The 8,640-nt window shown below is 37.5% G+C and overlaps 2 protein-coding genes across 2 annotated transcripts in view; one reads left to right on the top strand and one right to left on the bottom strand.

Moving 5' to 3' along the window:
- The window catches only part of LOC134750998 (zinc finger CCCH domain-containing protein 13), a 251,843-nt gene that overhangs the window by 107,652 nt on the left and 135,551 nt on the right, over nt 1-8,640 (top strand). The gene's annotated exons all lie outside the window — the stretch shown is intronic.
- LOC134751040 (protein EFR3 homolog cmp44E) overlaps nt 509-8,640 on the bottom strand; it is a 36,522-nt gene continuing 28,390 nt past the window's right edge. The window contains exon 21 of the mRNA XM_063686375.1: nt 509-8,410. The gene's annotated coding sequence lies outside the window, so the exon portion shown is untranslated. The remainder of the gene's footprint in view (nt 8,411-8,640) is intronic.

Genomic DNA, 8,640 nt, shown 5'->3' with positions numbered 1-8,640 from the left:
TTTAATAACATTCATTTTGAATCGATTTTATTTTATTTGATATTTTACTGTTAGTATTTTCCTTGTGTGGTGAAAATTGTGTTTCACTCGGTGGCAAAATTAGTTTAACCCTCTTGCCTTGAAACCCTCGCAACGCTCAAGATTCCATTTTTTAATTTTGGAATCTTTCGCTTGCTCGAGTATCAATATTAGCATGAGTGGTTAAACAACAACTTAGCCCCATTGTAAAACAAATTACTATTGTTTTACAATGGGGCAAAGTTGTTTTTTAATCTCTCGTGCTAATAATGAACCAGAGCAAACGAAATTCAAAAAGTGGAATGGTTTCAAGGTCAGTTTTCAGTATCAAATTATTTAGCCACTCTTGTGGATAAAATTCAACTTTCTCATCAGTTTTTGAAGTATAAAGAGAGCCTTTATGGACTGGTGTGATGAAAAAATACTTAATTAGGTACTTTTTATTGAAATGTCTGTTTAAGTCAGAATTGGTGAAGAATAAAACATCAAATCGGTCCAAACCACATATTTATTAACCGTCATAATACAACCCGAACGCACATATATTTATAAGTATCAAATAAAATAACAATATCAATGCATAACCACAGACAAAAATTCTGAAGGCCAGACAACACCGGCCTGTGCACGACGGATGCGTGTGCGTACGTGCGCGTTGTAATATACAGAACCTTATGAGAGACGGCACATCGCTTGCGTGAAGTGTGCGCATTGTCTACCAACACGCAGCCGATGTGCTCTCTGGCCTTTAACCGACCAAAAGAGTCTTCTGGGTGTTGTCAGCATGAAACAATTTAGACTTGGTCAATCCAATTAATCTACCTACAAATAAATCTGTAGCTCGAAAACTGAAGCATTGATCAATAAATGATATGTCTCTAAACAAACTAGTATACACAGATTTAATATATACGCTAGATGACGCAAATACCACGATTTGTATTGAAACCAAGCGTGCCGACTTTTTCATACAAAATTTACGCATAATATAATTTTAAAATAACGTATTTGTGATAGTAAAGTAGTAGTAGTAGTAAATCACTTTATTGTACAAAACAAAAATTGATAACATGAAATTCATATAAATTTAGGTACAAAGGCGAGCTTATCCCTATAAGGGATTTCTTCCAGCTAACCTTAGAGTAAATGAGTGGAAAATTCGAATTAGATAGATAGACAAACTTACAGAACGTACAATAATATTTAAGAAGGAAAACTACAATATTAACGTCTACGAATAACTAAAATACATCAATTGCATTATGCAATAAAATAAATATGTACTAGCATACATAAATATATAGTACTAAATAAATATTAAATAAATATATATATATATATATAATATATAAATAATATATATATATATTAGCACTCAACCAAATCACAGTTCGTGGGAAAGCCAAAGCTTTTTCAGATTAACTTTGAGTGATGCTACAGACCGGGACCGTTTGAGCGACAGGGGCAACTCGTTCCACAACTTCACCGCGCGCACTGTGAATGAATTTGCGTACGTTCGAGACTTATTCGAAGGGATAGCAAGCGTAAGATTAGCACTAGAACGTAAGCGGTGATCACTTCCTTCAGCCAGATAGTTAAATCTCTCGGTTAGGTAAGATGGGGAACAGGGGTTGAAGAGTATGTTGAAAAGCAACGACAGAACATGCACATCCCTGCGCTGGCGGATCGGTAACCACCCGAGCTGCTTACGAAAATTAGAAATGTGGTCGTATTTACGGAGGCCATACACATACCTGATACAGACATTTTGTAAGCGCTCAAGTTTATTCAGCAATTCCTCATTAAGATCCAAGAACGCAATGTCACCATAGTCTAGTAGAGGGAGCAAGAGAGAGCGGGCAAGAGTCAATTTGGTACGAAGAGGGAGGAAATTCTGAAGTCGTCGAAGAGAGTGTAGGGAACCAAAAATTTTTTTACTCACCTCAGCCACGTGGGGTTCCCAGGAAAGCGTCTGGTCCATGATGACACCCAAATTTCGGACAGTAGAGGAAAAGGGGATTTTAGTCCCATCAAAAAAAATGTCAGGTATCACCATGTCTGAGAGCTTAGCTACATAGTAAGGGCCACCAATGACAATTGCCTGCGACTTCTGGGCATTAATCTTCAAACCGAATTTGCACGCCCAATCCCGTATGGACTCTAAATCAGAATTGATTTGAGTAATCATTGAAGCAAGATCATCTATATTAGCCGCTGCATAAATCTGTAGGTCGTCCGCGTAAAGATGGTATGATGACGTAAGTGCTTTCGTGATACCATTAATGAAAATAGAAAAAAGAAGTGGCGAAAGTACTCCTCCTTGCGGGACGCCAGCGGAAAGCTCACACCAGTCGGACAGCTTGTCGTCGACTCTGACACGCTGGCGTCTGCCAGTAAGGTAGCTACGAAACCAGGATAAAGTGGTTTGGGATATGTTAAGACTGCTGAGTGTGCCCAGAAGGATGTCAAAGTCCACTGTGTTAAAGGCACTACTGAAGTCGAGAAGAACAAGGACAGTTAGCATTTTGCACTCTATATTAAACCGGATGTCGTCGGTGACTTTAACTAAAGCGGTGACTGTGCTGTGCCCGGGGCGGAATCCAGATTGGAATGAGTTAAATAACAAATTTCTATTAAGATAGGATAGGAGACGGCGATTAACATAATGTTCAATAATTTTTGATACTACAGGAAGAATGGAAATAGGACGATATTGGGAGAAAGAAGCAGGAATGGAGGTTTTCGGTAGAGGGGTGACATGGGCACACTTCCAGGAAGCCGGAAACGTGCCCGTGGATAGGGAAAAATTTATAATGTTGGAAATGATAGGAGAGATGAAATCCGCCGCGAGCATGAGCATATCTACACTGAGGTTATCGTCACCGACGGCTTTCGACTTGATAGTTTTGAGGATTGCTTGTGTCTCTTGTGCAGAAATACAGCCGAGCTCAAAAAATTCTAAATTGGAGTTAGATGTAGTAGTCGCAAGAAGCGATAAGGTGGAACTTTTAACTGACGGATCAAGTGTTACCGGCGAAATACTGAAAAATTGATTAATACCGTTTACATCGAGAAAACTAGAGCAACTTGATTGAGATTTGCCCAAGCCAAGGGATTTTAAAAACTTCCATAACTTCGCAGGGGGACAGTCTTCAATTGAGCTGTGAATGTATCGACGCTTTGACTCCCTACAGACTTTGTTGCAGCGGTTACGCAGTGACAGATACTTCTGGCGATTATCATCAGAGGGATTCAATCGAAATTTTACGCGGGCTCGATCTCGCTTGGCCATCAGTAGTTTAATATCCGGCGTAAGCCAAGGCGCAGGAAAGTGTTTAACGCGCATAGGTTTCAACGGCGCATATTTGTCAAAAGTCGCAAGCAACATATCATTAAAAGCCCTCACCCTCATGTCTATATCTGCAAGACGATCTAACCCTTGCCAATCTGCACTAGATAAGTCAGCATAAAAGGCTTGCAAATCCAAGTCCCGCAGGTTTCGCCGCATTATAATTTTGTGCTTTCGTTTTGGAGGACGGATTTTAAAAGCAGCGTATATTAAATCATGGTTGGAGAAGCCAGCAGCATTAAACTGACCATGAAAGGAAACTAAGTCTGGAGAAGAGGTAATAATGAGGTCTAGTAAAGAGGGAGGGCCGTTATGCGGGAAATGTGTAGCTGTGAGAGGTAAAACGCTTAGGTTTAAGGACGAAGCAAGAGAATAAAGTTTAGAGGAGCGGAGATCATTTTTAAGGAGGCAGGTGTTAAAATAAAAGTAAATATGTTGGAGCTCGCAATTTTTTGGCTGTTGCAGTTAATTATCATGCAACGAAGCATTTTTTAAGTTTTCTCGGACGTCCGGCTGCAACAACTGACGCGCGTGGACTGTAAAGAGCGACGGTCAACCTCGACGCTTGGTCGGAGTTCGGACGCGAAGTAGATGCATTTGCGTCTTCTATGGTATACTCGTATTTATTTCTGTGCTAGTATCAACATAATCATATTGGAAATTAACCATTAAGGCGAAAAAGCCATCAACCATTACTTATCATAGTTATCATTAATATTAATTAGATCAATTCACCATGTACCAACAGACCTAACTACCCTACATACATAATATGTAATAGAATATATTATATCAGAGAATATATCTTACAACTTTTGTAGCAGCCCAACTGTTATGGACTATCTCATTCACACCAAATAAAATGGAAAGAGACAGTTCAGTTTCGCTACCATTTTAATACCATAGGGTAAATTTTTCTTTTCAAATACTAGAATATACTAGTAGGCTGTCACATCGGTCTACCAACTAACTATTAAGTATATATTAATGTACCTTCTAACAACAAAAAATCTAAAGGTGCACTTACACGACCAATTCATATTATTGTTTCAACGACAAGCTTTTAAGCGTTCCATATAGCTTATACATATAATATATGTAGCCATGGCGAAAAGTGACAAGAAAATCTTGATCGCGCACTTTGGTAATTTATATAACCTTTCAAGTGGCATACGTCATTTTTGAGTTGAAGGAATTTCGATTTTATTTTAATAAATTGACTATTTGATAAATTTTAATAACAAAACTTCCGTGCTACACAGACATATTAAATATATTAATAACGGGTCACTCAAGCTCCTGATGACGCTCCTCGGTACGGAGTGAAACATGTCGAGCGTTTTCGACTTGAAACACGTGAGTGACCCGTTATTAATATATTTAATATTTGATAAATTGCTAGTGTAAGTGCACCTTAAACAGAATACAACAAAATTGACATTGACAAATACACACAAACAAGTTCGTATAGTGAACTCCAACTTAATATTTAGGCTATTTTATTTAGAATCATTGAATCTATTGGCAGTATATTAGTATTGCGTTTTTATATAACGATATAAACCTATAATATGTTAATTAAATACATCAAGTCATATTTTACAAGAATAATACCAATCCATGTTCACTCAACATCAAAAGTCGCTATACACCTACGTACAGTTAGGGGCATAAATATATATACATTCCCAAAGTCTCAAAAATATGTGCACGCTCTTACACCTTAGACAATAAAGTCGTGTTCACATATTTTTGAGCTATTTATCTGGATGGATATTTTTGCCTTCGACTGTACATACGTTTTACAAAGTAGGGTAGGGAGGGGCTACCCTCCTACTAAAAATAAATTTAAAAAATTTCTGTATCTTCGTCACTTTCTAACAATCACAAATAATAGATAGGGCCCAACTATTATCAATGACATTTTTAATTTGACAGAAGTTTATGAATAACGCCTTTAGGGCTCATGCGCGAAGGAGGATCTGCCATCTTGTGGCCTAAATCGGAAACATAAGCTTAACATCGACACTTCACGTTAAAGTAGGTGCTGTCCCCTAACTATAGGGCACGCTACCTTGCGCGTTGTAGGTTCTGTTCTGCCATCTTGTGGCATAAATTATTAACCTAAAGTCTATTTTTTAATTGCGTAGACTAAAATGACAACCACAAATGTCAAACGTAGAAATAATGATACCAGCTTAAAACAAACAGTGCTGATCTTTGATTTCGGTTTGTGAATAACCGATAAATATTAAATTAATTTTAGATTCAAAATAAACAATAAATGAAATCTACTCGCTAAATGATAGGAAATCCATACTTAATATTCTAAATGCGAAAGTGTGTCTGTCTGTCTGTTACATTTTCACGCTTAAACAGCTGAACCGATTTAGTTGAAATTTGGTATAGGGGTAGTTTGAGTCCCGGGGAAGGACATAGGATACTTTTTATTCCAGAATTCACCCCTTAAGAAGCCCTCACCTCACATTTTTACCTACACTATTTCACCCTTTTTAATACCTCTCCTAGTGTCCCCTTTTAGCACGTCACGGATTATCCATTTATTGTGTTACAGACACTTCATCAACAAATATAAGTACCTCCCAATAGTTTATTTTCGGTTAGTACCGGTTGTAGCGCATCACTATTTAAAAGGCGTAAAAAACTAGCAACACATGAAATGTCATTTTAGTCTACGCAATTAAGAAATAGGTTTTAAGCTTGACATTTACATTTCGCGCCAATAATCAGGGTGCTCTTGTGCTGCCCCCTACAGTACATGCCCCCTCCCCTTTAGATTCTCTTCAACAAACAGATCAACATTAAGTATGGAAGTGGCAGCTGTCATCCCAAAGAGAGCTATACTATAAACATTTTCATCATGACCTATGGGTCATTGGTGGTTGGGTCATTGGGTTATGGGTCATAGTGTACAGCGACTTCGGACTCCGACTGTAACTAAAATAAAATTACGACAAACTAAGCAAAGCTTGTACTATGGGTGCTAACCGACGATATACATACTTATATAGATAAATACACAATTATATACATAAAAAACACCCATGACTCAGAAACAAATATTTTGCGTTCATCACACAAACAAATGCCCTTACCGGGATTCGAACCCAGGACCATCGGCTACACAGGCAGGGTTTCTACCCACTAGGCCAGACCGGTCGTCGTTAACTACTGTCTGCGCGCCAATTCCGTGCATTCAGAGGTCGAGGAAGTGGGGGGGTGTGCGTCGCGCCCGTACGTACAAAATGACACTACTCGGTCATGACGCCCAACATTCCTAACATTCCTCAGCCGTGCACGGAATTCGCGCGCGGACAGTATCTTCTATAAGTTAACCTTTTAAACGCCAAAAACACCTAAAGGCGTCGTAACTAACTAACTAGTCCCCACAGCGCCATGAACAATGAACAACTATGTATAAGTGTTATGGGTTATGGCGGACGCTGTCAAAGTAACCTTCACACTTTCAAGTAAGGTTTAAATTAGTTCGCTTGCGCCCATTTAAATTTAAAAAAAGCGAACTGTTTACGAACAACCAAGATATTTCATTCAAACTGACTAATAAAAGTTTGCTAAATATCAACTTTATAGATATATTACTGGATTTCAAGTTGTTTTAGACTTCATTGATAAGGGGTAATTGAGTTGAAATTCCAACCTTACATTTTGCACAATAAGGTCGACTTTTGCACCAAAGCACAAAAAATATTATAAAGTATATACATAAGTAAATAATGCCACCGGGTCTCTATTGTTTCCCATATAGTTTTAAGTCATAATGTATTGTTTGTCCACATTTTCGTTAGTCATAATTTGTTTTTTCTCAGAAACGCGTAATTTTTCAGGATTGCCATAAAACAAACCTAACCTAACCTATCTATAGGATAACCTGAGGAAAATCCTGAAAAGTTAACAGTTTCAGAATTATGACTAATGATAATATGACAATCATTACATTATGACTTTCAATAATTATGTCAAACAAAGGGGGGTCCCTTTGCCACCACGTCACCTGTGTAGACACCCTAACCCCATCTCATCTCCACGGCACATCTCTTAAGGTCGGCGCGACGGCAGAAGCGGCCGAAAAATTAAAAATGCCTAAATATAAGGGTCTCAGCGCCGAATACAATATCGTACCTTATGGCGTTAAGACCCTAGGGCCGTGGGGTCCAAGCGCCCTAAAGCTTATTAAGGAACTACCCAGAAGGTTAGCAGAGGTGACCGCAGAGCTGGCAGCGTCCTCGCTCAAAGAATTAGTCTAGCAGTACAGCGAGGAAATGCTGCCAGCATCTACGGCACCATGCCGCAGGGGGATATTTTTTAGTATTTTATTTTAAGGTTAGTATTATTTATTTTTAAATTTAGCTTTTAAGTTTTATAGTATTGTAATTGGATAATTATGTTAATTTTGTAAATAAATCGAATATATCATAAACAATATAAATATAAATCGTAGTTTATAATAAAAGCAAGAGATTCGAATACATGGAATGTTATGAGTCGTCGAATTTCACATTTAAATAAAATAAATGAGTAACGCATTTGATTTCTTGATTACGTATACATAATGTCATATACACAACTCTACAATTGCACGCACCTTTAGGCTACGATGCCCGCATACATTCAAGCTAAGATTCAAAAGGCTTACTAGAAATCAATAGTACAAGTGTTTTTGAGCAAGATTAGAAGCATTTTCTAATAGTATTAGTCGAATTTGAACATTAACATTGATATAAACAAATCATAAAGCCGATATAACAGCTAGTAGAATTAATATCATAATTATATTTAGGTATTTATAGAAGCCAAAGAATTATTCATTGTAGAAGAAATGCAAAGTCTAAGAAAAAAACGCGCTTAGAATTTAATAGCTTATGGCGCTGTACGTTATGCAGTACATACGGTTGTCAAAAGTTGACATTTGGCAATTCGGGTCAAGGTTTTTCTTAGATTGTACAACTCTTCTACTATCAATAAACCTTTGATAGAAGCTAAGCTGTTGAACGGGAACATTATCTGGAAAGGAAAGTTTCATTTATTTTTAATCAATTCAATAAGTTTCCATTAATATTAAAATGTAAACACACACATCACATGGCGATCCTGCCATTGTCTCTATAACCTCGTAAGGCTCACCATACAAAATTTTCATGCTGAACCTAGTTGCATTGTTAATAGCGATGAATTTCGCTTATTTGAACAAGCAATTAAACAAAAGGAAATGCTTATTTAGTTTATGAAAGGTT

This window comes from Cydia strobilella, chromosome 21 (assembly GCF_947568885.1).
Source record: "Cydia strobilella chromosome 21, ilCydStro3.1, whole genome shotgun sequence".
NCBI lineage: Eukaryota > Metazoa > Arthropoda > Insecta > Lepidoptera > Tortricidae > Cydia > Cydia strobilella.
Note: the sequence above shows the minus strand (reverse complement) of the source record. Positions and strands in the feature narration are given on the sequence as shown.